The 13,811-nt window shown below is 47.4% G+C and overlaps 1 protein-coding gene across 1 annotated transcript in view; it reads left to right on the top strand.

Moving 5' to 3' along the window:
* Positions 1 to 13,811, top strand: part of UPF1 (UPF1 RNA helicase and ATPase) — a 357,405-nt gene that overhangs the window by 259,315 nt on the left and 84,279 nt on the right. The gene's annotated exons all lie outside the window — the stretch shown is intronic.

A 13,811-nucleotide genomic window follows, 5' to 3' on the forward strand; every position in this document is an offset into this window, starting at 1 on the left:
TCTCATCACATTGGACATGTGGATCCTCAAAGTCATACAAGAGGGTTACTCTCTTCATTTCATCACCATTCCTCCAAACAACTCTCCAAGAGTCCTCTTTCACATCTCAACAGACGTCCCGTCGTCTTCAGGAAATCGAAGGCTGTCATAGGGGAAAACAATCTCCAGGGATTCAAGATCAAGTTAGACAAGTTCCTACTGAACAAGGTCGTACGCTAGTAAGGCTAGTCTCAGGGCACTGGTCTTTGATCAAATGGGCTGCCGCATGAGCGGACTGCTGGGCGCGATGGACCACTGGTCTGACCCAACAGCGGCATCTCTTATGTTCTTATGAAGCTCCACTCAACTAAATGCCATAGAGAATAGTACCCCTTCCCAGAAAAATCAGGGGTTCTACTCCAGGTATTTTCTAATCCCAAAGAAGACGGGAGGTCTTCGTCCCATTCTTTACCTCTGAGCTCTCAACAAATATTTAGTAAAAGAAAAGTTTTGCATGCTATCTTTGGAGACTCTATACCCACTTATAGTACGAAATGATCGGCTGTGCTCTCTAGACCTCAAAGAGGCCTACACATATGTTCCTTTACATCCAGACCACAGAAAGTTTCTTTGTTTTCGTGTAGGTCATCATCTTCATACAAAGGTCTTCCATTTGACCTCACTTCATCTCCAAGAGTATTAACAAAGTAGTAGTAGTAGTAGCAGCAGCAACCCTGTGTTCCCACAGGTTTCAAGTGTTTCAATCTAGACGATCGGTTGATAAAAGCTGCGTCACCTCAAGTAGTCCACTCACTCAGCTATACAGATGACTTTAACTCTTCTCCTGCTTCTAGGTTTCGGTCAATTTTCCATAGTCTCATCGTCAGCCCTCTCAAGTGTTGGGAGTTCATAGGAGCTGTGCTCAATACAACTCTTCTACGAGTTTTCTTACCCCAGTAAAGACAAAACATCTTGCTTCAACTTTGCAATCATGTGTCCACTCTGCAGAACATCTCAGCAAAGCAAATGATGCGTCTCATGGATCACATGGCATCTACAGTTCATGTAACTCTCTTCACCTGACTTCATCTCAGATCAGCTCAGTGGAACCTGGCATCTTGATGGCTGTTATCCCAGTGGATCAGTCACCTCCCTCTTCGTCAATCTCTCCAATGGTGGTTGAAACCGACAAATCTCTCCAGAGGTTTATTATTTCACACCCCTCCACATCAGAGAGTACTCATGACGAACACGTCCATTTATGCATGGGGAGCTCACCTAGAATGTCTCTGGACTCTCAGGGTATGTGGTCTGCTTGAAAGAAAGCATTCCATATCAACTGTTAGAGTTGTGGGCAATGCGCAAAGCTCTCAAAACATTTCAGAATTGTCTTTCCAACCAAGTCCTCCTTGTTCAAACAGACAATCAAGTGGCATCAACAAGGAAGAACAGGCTCTCTTCATCTTTATTAAGAAGCCATACATAATTTGGAACTGGGCAATTTCTCAAAATATATTTCTGAAGGCTGAATGGGCTCTCAACTCCAAAGTCTTTCGCCACATCTTGCTTTAGGGGATTTCTCAGATAGACCTGTTTGCATCTCTTACAACCACAAGTTACATCAATTTTGCACCAGACAGTACTCTCCTCATTGCTTGGAAGTTTATGCGTTTCTTCTGGATTGGTCACATAAGTTCCTATATTCATTTCCGTCAATCCCTCTAGTTCTGAAGACACTAGTCAAGCTCAAACACCAATCAGCCACCATGATTCTCATAGCTCCTCTTTGGTCCAGACAACCTTGGTTCTCTCTTCTACTTCAATTAAGTGTCAAGGATCCAATTCCATTACAGATCTTTCCATCTCTACTTACTTAGAGTCAAGGTTCTCTTTTACATACCCATTGCACCTAACAGCTTGGTACCTCTCGGCTTGACTTTAGCAGATTTCAACCTTTCTGACAAGCCATTATAGCCGCTTCCAGAAAGCCGCCTATTCAGCAATGCTATCAACTCAAGTGGACACAATTCACTTCATGGTGTAATCTCCATCATCTGGATCCCTCCACATCTTCTATTCCTTTAATATTGGACTACCTTCTTCACTTAAAACCACTTTGTTTAGAGTTCACCTCATTGCTAGTAGTGCTTATCATGCTCCTTTCCACAATTAATCTTTAGCCACTCATCCGCTCCTTTCCCAGTTTATGAAAGGACTTTTGAATTCAAAACTTCCACTGAAGCCGCCTCCAGTTATCTGGGATCTCAATGTAGTCCTCACCAGCCTGATAAAACCTTCATTTGAACTTCTTGCAACCACTCATCTTAAGTTTCTCACTTGGAAAGTGGTCTTCCTGATCTTTGTCACTTCTGCTCATTGAGTGAGTGAACTGCAAGCATTGGTTTGCGACCCGCCGTTTACAGCATTTCATTGCGATAAAATGGTTCTTAGAACTCATCCTAAATTCCTTCCAAAAGTAGTCATGGAATTTCACCATTATCAATCCATTGTGCTTTCTGTTTTCTTTCCAAAGTCTCATTCTCACCCTGGAGAAACTGCTCTTCATACATTGGATTATAAACGTGCCTTGGCTTACTACATAAACAGGACTAAGCCACACAGGTCTTAACCTCAACTGTTCATGTCTTTTTTGATCCTGACTTTGATGGCCTGCATTTCCTTCTGCTATGCCCCTACTGCTCTGTTTGTTGATGTAATACATCGCAACTTGGTTGTCCATTAAGCAAGGTAATCTGACTCAAGTGCGCTCTAAAGCAGCAGTCCCATCTGTGGTGCCAATTGAGCAGCTAAGCTTGTTCTTAAGTTGTAAACTAAGTGTACAGAATAATGGCACATGACGCAAAATGTTTCTAAAAATGTATTTTATTTATTTCCATAACAACCATCAAAAGATTATTTGCGTCATCGGTGTACTTTACAGACGCCAAACACTGGCATTTCTGACAAAGAATCCCAACTCTTTAATTGTCATTCACCAATATATAACTTACATGACCAGCATGACATCATTACTTGCCAGCCAATCGGCTAACAGAGGCTGTCCTTAGGTTTGAACAAAGAACTTCCTTTGACATTGAAATAAGTTTCACAAATCATATTTTTGTTTACATTAATTTCTAAATATGCATAAACCATTATAACACCCAAAACACTTTTTGTCATTCTCAAAAAGCTTAAATCAAACAAAGCTTGTCTGTGTTAAAGCCAGCCTGCTGATAAGTTTGTGTCCCTGTATTAGAACTGAAGCAGGAAAAACTTACTCCCCCCCTCCCTGCTATGCTGGAGGTCACACTAGCTGACCTTTCCTGCTCTGAAAGACTGGTACAGTGTCTCTGGCTCTAACTATTTTCAGATGTTGCCTCTTAGGCTCCCTTAAAGTTTCTTCAGGTTTAAAATAAATAAAATATGTTTTTCAAAACCAATTCTCATGTTTAATATACATTCACACATCATTCATACCACATATTACACACATAATCACTCATGGGATCCCATCACATACCCAACACGGTATATTACATTCATAAGATACATATAACTATCTGTATTCAAAAATGTGTCACTTGGACACACAAAGTCAGAGGCATGAAGAAAGTACAAGAGTTTTATTTACAGCATGCCGGACTCTTGTGCAGTGAACAGCCTGCTTACAAGAGTGCCAGAAACAGGAAATGCATGGACTTTTATGCCCTTTTCACAAACTAATATATGCAAAATCTACAACTTCTCATTTGTTACTTCTATAACTTTTCTACAATTATTATTGGTCCTAAGCCAGCACTTGCGATAAGTTCAAGGGTACAACTTATAGTCCTATAGGAAGCTAGTTCATTTACCTGCTTATCTAAGCCTTGCAGTTCTTAACTGTTACATGTTTAGGAGGGCAGGGTACATCATGGCTCAAACTCTTATCTATTTAGCTTACAATGTGGTAAGGCAGGAACATACATTATCCCAGGACAAGCAGGCAAGTATTCTCACTAGTGTGTGACATCATCCAACGGAGCCCCGATGCGGACATCTCACAAACATACTTGCTTGTAGAAACTTTTAGAAGTTTCAAGTTGCCCACACCGCGCATGCGCGAGTGCCTTCCCGCCCGATGCATCGGGCATGTCTCCTCAGTTCTTTCTCTTTCGCGGAGCTGAAAAGTCTGTCTTCGACTCTCTGCACGAAGTTCCTTCACTTGTGCCTTCTGTGCCCACGGTTTTGAGGTTTTTTGGGCTCATTATCATTGGCTCACGTGTTTTCTTGTTTAAAAAAAAAAAAAAAAAAAATTTTGATCGTTTGACCGGGCAGGCCGCGGCCCCGTGGCTTCGATCTTGCGGCGGAGCTTTTTCGGACTATGTCCCGGCCTGTTACCGGTTTTAAAAAGTGTGTCAAGTGCCAGCGCACAATTTCGTTGACGGACCCTCATTGACACTGTCTTCAGTGTCTCGGGCCTCAACATCTTCCGAAATCGTGCCGGCCTTGCTCCACACTTACAGCACGTGCTTTTAAGCGTCACTGTGTTATGTGGGAGTCACTGTATAGCATGGAGGTGTCCCTGGAGCTGCCCTCATCGCAGAGCGCCACGCCTTCGAAGTCCGCTTCAACATCTTCGGCATCGAGTCTGCTAAAGCCTGCCTCGTTCGTGCTGGCTTCGACTCCGACGCCTGCTGCGGTGCCTTAGAAACATAGAAGATGACGGCAGAAAAGGGCTACAGCCCATCAAGTCTACCCACTCTGCTTACCCACCCCCTGTCTATGCCCTAATGACCCAATTTTCTTATCTTGACCCTCGTAGGGATCCCACATGGGTATCCCATTTATTCTTAAAGTCTGGCACGCTGTCTGCCTCAATCACCTGCACTGGAAGCTTGTTCCAATGATCAACCATTCTCTCTGTGAAGAAATACTTTCTGGTGTCGCCATGAAATTTTCCGCCCCTGAGTTTGAGCGAGTGCCCTCTTGTGGCCGAGGGTCCCGTGAGAAAGAAAATATCATCTTCCACTTCGACACGTCCCGTGAGGTACTTAAATGTTTCGATCATGTCTCCCCTCTCCCTACGTTCCTCAAGAGTGTAGAGCTGCAATTTGTTCAGTCTCTCTTCATACGAGAGATCCTTGAGCCCCGAGATCATCCTGGTGGCAGTCCGCTGAACCGATTCAATTCTGCGCACATCTTTACTGTAATGTGGCCTCCAGAATTGCACACTGTATTCCAGATGAGGTCCCACCATGGCCCTGTACAACGGCATTATGACTTCAGGCTTTCGGCTGACGAAACTTCTATTGATACAACCCAATATCTGCCTTGCCTTAGATGAAGCCTTCTCCACTTGATTGGCAGTTTTCATGTCTGCACTGATGATTACTCCTAAATCTCGTTCTGCTGAAGTCCTAGTTAAAGTTTCTCCGTTCAAGAAGTACGTCCTGCATGGATTTCCGCTTCCGAGGTGCATGACCTTACATTTCTTAGCATTGAAGCCTAGCTGCCAGGTTGAGGACCAACTTTCCAATGTAAGCAGGTCCTGCGCCATATAATTCTGTAAACTGCATTCACTTACTATATTACATAGTTTGGTGTCATCGGCGAATAGTGTTATTTTACCTTGAAGCCCTTAAGTCAGATCCCCTATGAATATGTTGAAAAGGAGTGGACCCAGGACTGAGCCCTGCGGCACTCCACTGGTCACCTCCGATGTTTTAGAGAGGGTACCATTAACCACCACCCTCTGAAGTCTGCCACTCAGCCAATCATTGACCCATGCAGCTAGTGTCTCTCCTAGCCCCATCGATTCCATCTTGCTTAGCAGCCTGCGGTGTGGGACACTGTCAAAAGCTTTACTGAAGTCCAGGTACACAACGTCCAAAGACTCTCCCAAGTCCAACTTTCTTGTTACCCAGTCAAAGAAGCTGATGAGATTGGATTGGCAGGACCTACTCTTGGTGAATCCATGCTGACTGGGATCCCGAAGATTCCCTTCATTCAAGATCGTGTCCAATTTGCTTTTAATTAGTGTTTCCATGAGTTTACACAGTATTGATGTGAGACTCACCGGTCTATAATTCGCAGCCTCTGCCCTGCAACCCTTTTTATGCAGAGGAACGACATTAGCTAATTTCCAGTCCAGGGGAACTTTCCCCTTACTTAGGAAGAGATTGAATAGCTCAGCCAACGGTTTCGCCAGGACAATCGCTCAATTCTCTGAGCACTCTTGGGTGCAAATTGTCTGGTCCATGGCTTTGTTCACCTTGAGTCTTGCCAGTTCACTGTAAACTTCACCTGGTGTGAACTCAAAATTCTGAAACGGGTCTTCTCTGCTTTGTGTTGCCTTTACTGCGGACCGTGTCCCAGTGCCTCACAGGTAAAGACTAAGCAGAAGTATTCATTCAGTAGTTCGGCTTTATCGGAATCTGCTTCCACGTAACTTCCGTCCGGTCTTCTAAGGCGTACTATCCCGCCTGTGTTCCTTTTTCTGTCACTAATATACCTGAAGAAGGATTTGTCCCCCTTTTTAATGTTTTTGCCAGAATTTCATCCACTCGAAGTTTTGCCTCCCTAACTGCCATTTTGACCGCTGTAGACCTGGTCCTATATTCTACCTTTGCCTCTCTTTTCTCCGTGTGCTTATAGGAGAGAAAAGCTTTTTTCTTCTCCTTAATTAGGTGCGAGATCTCCGCGGTGAACCATTGGGGTTTATTATTTCTTTGTCGTTTATTTACTGATTTTATGAAGCAGCTAGTTGCTTCATGTATTGTTGATTTCAGTGTTAACCACTTAGCTTCTACATCATTGGTCTCCTCTTGGTCCTTTAGCGTCCGATGGATGAAATCTCCCATGCGTAAGAAGCCTGTGCCCCGGAAATTGAGTACCTTTGTTTTCGTGTTTGATCTAGGGAAGCCTTTCCTAAGGTTGAACCATACTGTGTTGTGGTCGCTGGAGGCTAGCGTATCTCCTACTGAGACCTCTGAGACGCTTTCCCCGTTGGTGAGTACCAGGTCAAGGATCGCCTGGGCCCTAGTGGGCTCCGTTACCATTTGTTTGAGACGTGCTCCCTTTATGGAGGTTAAGAGCCTCCTGCTACCGCTGGTTGTCGCTGAAAATGAGTTCCAGTCTGCATCAGGCATATTGAAGTCCCCTAGCAGTACAGCTTCTCCTCGTAGAGTGATATTCTCTATGTCTTCAATTAATTCTGCGTCCATGTCTTCCAGTTGTCTTGGGGGTCTGTATACCACACCTAGATACAGGCATTTTTCTCTGCCTCTTGCCAGGTTTACCCAGAGGGACTCCCCGGTGTACTTGACATCTGTGATCCTGGTGGTTTTGATGTCCTCTTTAATGTAAAGAGCTACCCCCCCCCTCCTAACCTGCCCTCTCTGTCCTGACGAAGTAGATTGTAGCCCAGTAGAGCCATATCCCACCCATGTGAGTCCGTGAACCAAGTTTCAGATATTGCCACCACATCTAGGTCGGCATTCCTTATTTCAGCCTCCAATTCTAGAATTTTGTTACCTAAACTGTGTGCATTGACATACATGGCCCTCCATATCTTGTGTTTGCTAAGTCCCTGTGAGGCGTATCCTACCCGAGTCGGTGTGACTCCTAAAGAACTGTTTGCAATGTGGGTACTTAGCTTGGATATGGAAGCAGAGTTTCGACTCACCTCATCAGGATAATTCCTTTCTGCACTAATATGTGAATGGGTACCCTCCCCCGACTTACCTAGTTTAAAGCCCTGTGAAGCAGGCGGGCTAGTCTGTGTCCGAAGACGTTCTTACCCCTACTGGTCAGATGGAGTCCGTCTGGTCCCTTAAGTCCTTGTAGCGCTTCCCCATGGTTTAGGAATCCGAAGTTCATATCCCGGCACCATCCCTGTAGCCACTCGTTCGTCCTCAGGATACGTTCATCTCTGGCTCTTCTCTTGCCTCTAACTGGGAGGATCGATGAGAAAACCACCTGCGCTCCTGTCTGCTTAAGCCTCTCACCCAGTGCTCCAAAGTCTCTGGTTATGGTCTCCGGTGTGTTCCTGGCAGTGTCGTTGGTTCCTATGTGGACAAGAAGCATAGGAAAGTGGTCTCGGGGCGTCTCAGGTCAGGTAGTGCAGCCTCCCATTCCTCCAGTGGTGCTCAAGGTGCCCAAGGCTTCTAAGCCGAAGCCCCCTGGCGGCCGATATAGTGATGGCCGTTCTGGAGGTCCCATTGTGGATGCGGATCCCTCTTTGCCGGCTTCGTTCCATGCCATGATGGAAAAGCGATTAGTCGAGCTCTTTACTAAGATTGGTCCGACGCTTCTCTCCCAGATCCAGCCTGTGCATGCGGAAGCCTCCCGCGAGGTCGAGCTGCTTCCGATGCCTCCTCAGTGCACACTCACTGCTGGGAGCAGAGTCTCGGCGAGTGTCTGGTCTGGCTTCGGGGCATGCCTCGCAAGGAGCAGAGTCTTTGCCCATGCCACCTTTGGAACCGATACCCTCGATGCATGGCGCAGTTCTCTTGCCTGGACCGGAGACTTCCTCCTCGATGCCGAGCCTCGAGCCTTGGGGAGCGTCTCGGGGGGCTTCGTCTCAGCCTCTGCTGCTTCGATCCACAGCCTCCAATCCCATATACTCGGTGGCTGCCTCGCCTGGGCTTCGCTCGTCTCGACGCTCGAGGCCTGCTTCTCGACACAGCTCCGGTCGTCGATCGAGGTATTCATCGAGGCACTCATCGAGGCATTCATCGAGGCACGCCTTGCCTTGTCGTAAGCAACCTTTTCGGGATTTTTCACCGGAGTACTCGCCTCCTCCTCCTATGCCGGAACTCGAGGACTGCGGGGGTTCGTTCTCCGCCTGCCGGTCCTCGTCCTCGGCGGACCAGGCTGCCTCATCTTCTTCGAGCCCGTCTCGAGGCCCGGCCCTGGCTGACCAGTTATCCTTTTCGTCCTTCCTGAGGCAGATGGCGGTGGATCTGGATATCACCCTGGATTTGGGTTCCAAGTTTTCTAAGGAATATTTGGAGACGATGCATCTTCCCCAACCTCCTGCTGAGTCTCTCCGTCTGCCTCTTCATAAGCTTCTGGACCAGACTTTCATGAGATGCTTCGAGACTCCATACTCCATTCCCGCAATCCCAGGGAAGCTGGATGCCAGGTACCGCACGGTGCACCATAAGGGCTTCGACGGGGCGCAGCTCTCTCACCAGTCCCTATTGGTTGAATCCTCCTTGAAGCGGTCTTATCCCTCCCAGGTCTATGCCTCCACTCCTAGCCGGGAGGGCAAAAACATGGACAGATTTGGCAGGCGCATCTACCACAACTCTATGATGGCTTCTCGAGTCCTGAATTACAGCTTTCATTTTGCGACCTACTTTGCATTTTTTCTCTCCATTCTTCAAAAGATTTTGCCCTATCTGGACTCTCAGGCTCGCTTTGAGTACTCGAAGGTCCTGGCGTTGTTGTCCCAACTCCGCCTGCAGACGATGCAATCGTCTTACAACGCCTTTGAACTCTCGGTCAGAGCTGCTGCTTGTTTGGTGGCCATGAGACGCCTGGCGTGGCTCCGGACAATTGATATGGACCCGAATCTCCAGGACAGGCTGGCGAACGTTCCCTGTGCTGGAGCAGACCTTTTCGACGAGTCCATCGGGCGGCGACGGAGAAGCTGTCCAAACATGAAAAGTCTTTTCAATCTATTCTTCGCCAGAAGCCGAAGCCTGCTATTGCTCGTCCGTCTTGCCCGCCTATGATCTATCAGAGGTGCTATCCGCCGAAGCAGGCACCCACCATCTGTCCACCTGTGAACAGGCAGCACCAGCAGAAGCCCCAACAAAAGCCTCAACCTTCTGCTGTCCCCAAAGCTCCCCAGCCTTATTGACTGTCTCGTAGGGAGCATAACTTCCATCGTTCTGCCCTCCCCGTTTTTTTCCCATCGGAGGTCATCTCAATCACTTTTACCATCGATGGACGACTATTACCACTGACCTCTGGGTCCTTTCCATCGTAAGAGAGGGATACTCTCTTCAGTTCCATCAAGTTCCTCCAGAACATCCTCCAAGAGAGTATCCTTCCAACTTAACCCAGACTGCCCTTCTTCTTCAGGAAGCTCAGGCGTTGCTCCGGCTTTGTGCCGTCGAGCTGGTCCCTGTAGACCAACAGAACAAGGGTGTTTAGTCCCGGTACTTCCTTGTTCCGAAGAAGACGGACGACCTGCGTCCTATTTTGGACCTCAGGGTGCTCAACAAGTTTCTGGTCAGGGAGAAGTTTTGCATGTTGACCCTGGCTTCTCTCTATCCCCTCCTCGAGCAGAATGACTGGTTATGCTCTCTGGATCTCAAGGAGGCCTACACTTGTATTCCCATCCATCCGACCTCCCGCCAATACCTCAGATTTCGGTTGGGACATCTTCATCTTCAGTACAGAGTGTTCCCTTTCGGCCTAGCTTCGTCACCCAGAGTCTTCACCAAGTGCCTAGTTGTAGTGGCCGCAGCACTCAGGAACCATGGTCTGCAGGTGTTTCCCAACCTCAACGACTGGCTCATCAAGGATTCCACGTCTCAGGGTGTCGTCCAGGCCACTCAGAGGACAATCTGGTTTCTACAGAGTCTGGGATTCGAGATCAACTTTCCCAAATTCCATCTTCAACCCTCACAGACTCTTCCCTTCATTGGAGCTGTTCTGGATACTATTCAACTCAGAGCGTTCCTTCCTCCTCAGCGCCTGGCGGCTCTACTTCATCTTTGTCACTCGGTCTCTTCTCGCCCGTCCATCTCGGCGAGACACATGATGGTGCTCCTGGGCCACATGGCCTCTACAGTTCACGTGACTCCTTTTGCCAAACTTCACCTGCGGATTCCTCAGTGGACCCTGGCTTCTCAATGGTTGCAGATCTCCGACCCTCTGACTCGTCACATTCAGGTCACTCCTGCTCTGCTGCAGTCGCTTCGCTGCTGGATGCTCTCTTCCAATCTTTCCAGAGGTTTGCTGTTTCACATGCCTACCCATCAGAAGGTCCTCACGACCAACTCCTCGAACTATGCTTGGGGGGCTCATCTGGATGGTCTCCGCACCCAGGGCTGTTGGACAAGTGCGGATCGTCTGTGCCATATCAATCTCCTGGAACTCAGGACGATTTTCAATGCTCTCACTGCTTTTCAGCATCTGCTTCACGACATGGTGGTCCTCATCCGTACGGACAATCAGGTCGCCATGTATTATGTCAACAAGCAGGGAGGCACGGGATCGGCCTCCCTCTGTCAGGAGGCTCTGAAAGTTTGGGATTGGGCGATTCGCCACAACGCCTTCCTCAAAGCTGTCTACATTCAGGGGGCGGACAATGACTTGGTGGACAACTTGAGTCGTCTTCTCCAGTCTCACGAATGGGCTCTCCATTCCACGCCCCTTCATCAAATCTTCTCCCTATGGGGAACGCCTCTTTGCAGCTCCCCACAACTTCAAACTGCCTAAGTTCTGCTCCAGGATCTACACTCCTCATCGTCTCGAGGCAGATGCTTTTCTTCTGGACTAGGGGAATCTTTTTCTGTATGCGTTTCCTCCGTTTCCTCTCATTCAGAAGACTCTGGTCAAGCTCAAGTCCGATCGGGCCACCATGATTCTGATTGCTCCTCGGTGGCCCAGGCAACCTTGGTACTCCCTTCTTCTGCAACTCAGCAGTAAGGAGCCCTTCCTTCTACCAGTGTTTCCATCTCTGCTTACGCAGCATCAGGGATCTCTGCTTCATCCCAACCTACAATCTCTACACCTGACAGCTTGGTTCCTCTCAATGTAACTCCCCTTCAGTTTTCACAAGCTGTGCAGGATGTTTTGGAAGCTTCATGGAAGCCTGCTACTAGACAATGCTATTCCCAAAAAAGGATTAGATTTTCTACTGGTGTTTTTTCTCATCATAAGGAGCCTCAACATGCCTCCTTATCCTCTGTTTTGTACTACCTTTTACACCTTTCTCATTCTGGACTCAAGTCTACATCGATCCGAGTCCATCTGAGTGCAATAGCTGCTTTTCATCAGCCTCTTCAAGGGAAGCCTCTTTCTGCTCATCCTGTGGTTTCCAGATTCATGAACGGACTTTTCCATGTCAATCCTCCCTTCAAACCGCCTCCAGTGGTTTGGGACCTCAATGTTGTTCTTTCTCAGATTATGAAACCTCCATTTGAGCCTCTTAACAAGGCTCATCTAAAGTATCTCACTTGGAAAGTGGTATTTCTCATTGGCCTCACTTCTGCTCGTCGAGTTAGTGAGCTTCAAGCATTGGTTGCGGATCCACCTTTCACAGTGTTCCATCATGACAAGGTGGTGCTTCGCACTCATCCTAAATTCCTTCCTAAAGTGGTCTCGGACTTTCATCTGAATCAATCCATTGTTCTTCCAGTGTTTTTTCCAAAGCCTCATTCTCATCCTGGAGAATCAGCTCCTGCCCGGCTCTTTGCTGCTTTTAGTTGCAGTGCTCCTGATCAGCAGAGCCCTCTTTCGAGGTAGGTAGGTAGAGTGCAGCTTGCTGTTGTTCACTGGCTGTATATTAGAATGAAATGAAAGACAATCCGAGTAGAGTTCTCCTGCTTCAAATAAGGGGTTAGGGGAGGAAGCAGAACTTACTGGTTAAATTTCATTTCCTTGTGTGAAAGTAAAAGCTTGGGCTCAGCATGGTGGCCTATGTGCTAATCTCGGGTTTTAGATTCTGTGGCTCCTAATACTGAACCAATTTCAGAGCTGATTTTTTTTTTTTTTTGCAAAAGACGTTTTAACGTGTACATAGTTTTCAGACTGTCCTATGTCACAGACCAGAACTATAAAGAGCACGTGAAGAATCAGACGAGGGACTCTGCATGGATAACCAGTGAAGTAAAGAAGGTGATAGGAGACAAGAAAATATCATTTCGGAAGTGGAAAAAAGATAAAACTGAAGGAAACTGGAGAGAGCACAGGAAGCATCAAAAAGAATGTCACCGAGTAGTCAGGAAAGCCAAGAAAGAGTATGAGGAGAGACTGGCCAAGGAAGCAAGAAATTTCAAACCATTTTTCCGATATGTGAAAGGGAAACAGCCAGCGAGGGAGGAGGTGGGGCCCCTGGATGAGGGTGACCGGAAGGGAGTGGTGAAAGAGGAAAGAGAAGTGGCTGGTAGGCTAAACAAGTTCTTCTCGTCGGTCTTTACAATAGAGGACACATCCAGTGTGCCAGAACCGGAAAAAATCTTCAGGGGAGATCAAGAGGGGAAATTATCATGCATGGAGGTAAGCCTCGAAGATGTTCTCAGGCAGATAGATAGATTAAGAACGGACAAAGCTCCGGGCCCAGACGGGATCCACCCGAGAATACTGAAAGAGCTCAGAGATGAAACAGCAGAGCTACTGCAGCATATTTGCAACCTGTCCTTGAGAACAGGGGTAATCCCGGAGGACTGGAAGATAGCGAATGTTACACCGATCTTCAAAAAAGGATCGAGAGGCGACCCGGGAAACTATAGACCGGTGAGCTTAACCTCTGTTCCGGAGAAGATGGCCGAATCACTGATCAGGGAAGGTATTAATGAGCATATAGAAAAAAATAATCTGATGAGATCGAGCCAGCATGGTTTCTGTAAAGGCCGATCATGCCAGACAAATCTACTGCATTTCTTTGAGGGGATAAGTAAGCAATTGGACCAAGGTGACCCAGTAGACATTATATATCTAGATTTCCAAAAAGCCTTCGACAAGGTGCCCCATGAGCGCTTACTGAAGAAACTGTGGAGTCACGGGGTGGAAGGGGACGTGCACAGATGGATCAAAAATTGGCTGGCGGACAGGAAACAAAGGGTAGGAGTAAAGGGGCACTACTCTGACTGGATAGGGGTCACAAG

This window comes from Geotrypetes seraphini, chromosome 8, assembly GCF_902459505.1.
Source record: "Geotrypetes seraphini chromosome 8, aGeoSer1.1, whole genome shotgun sequence".
NCBI lineage: Eukaryota > Metazoa > Chordata > Amphibia > Gymnophiona > Dermophiidae > Geotrypetes > Geotrypetes seraphini.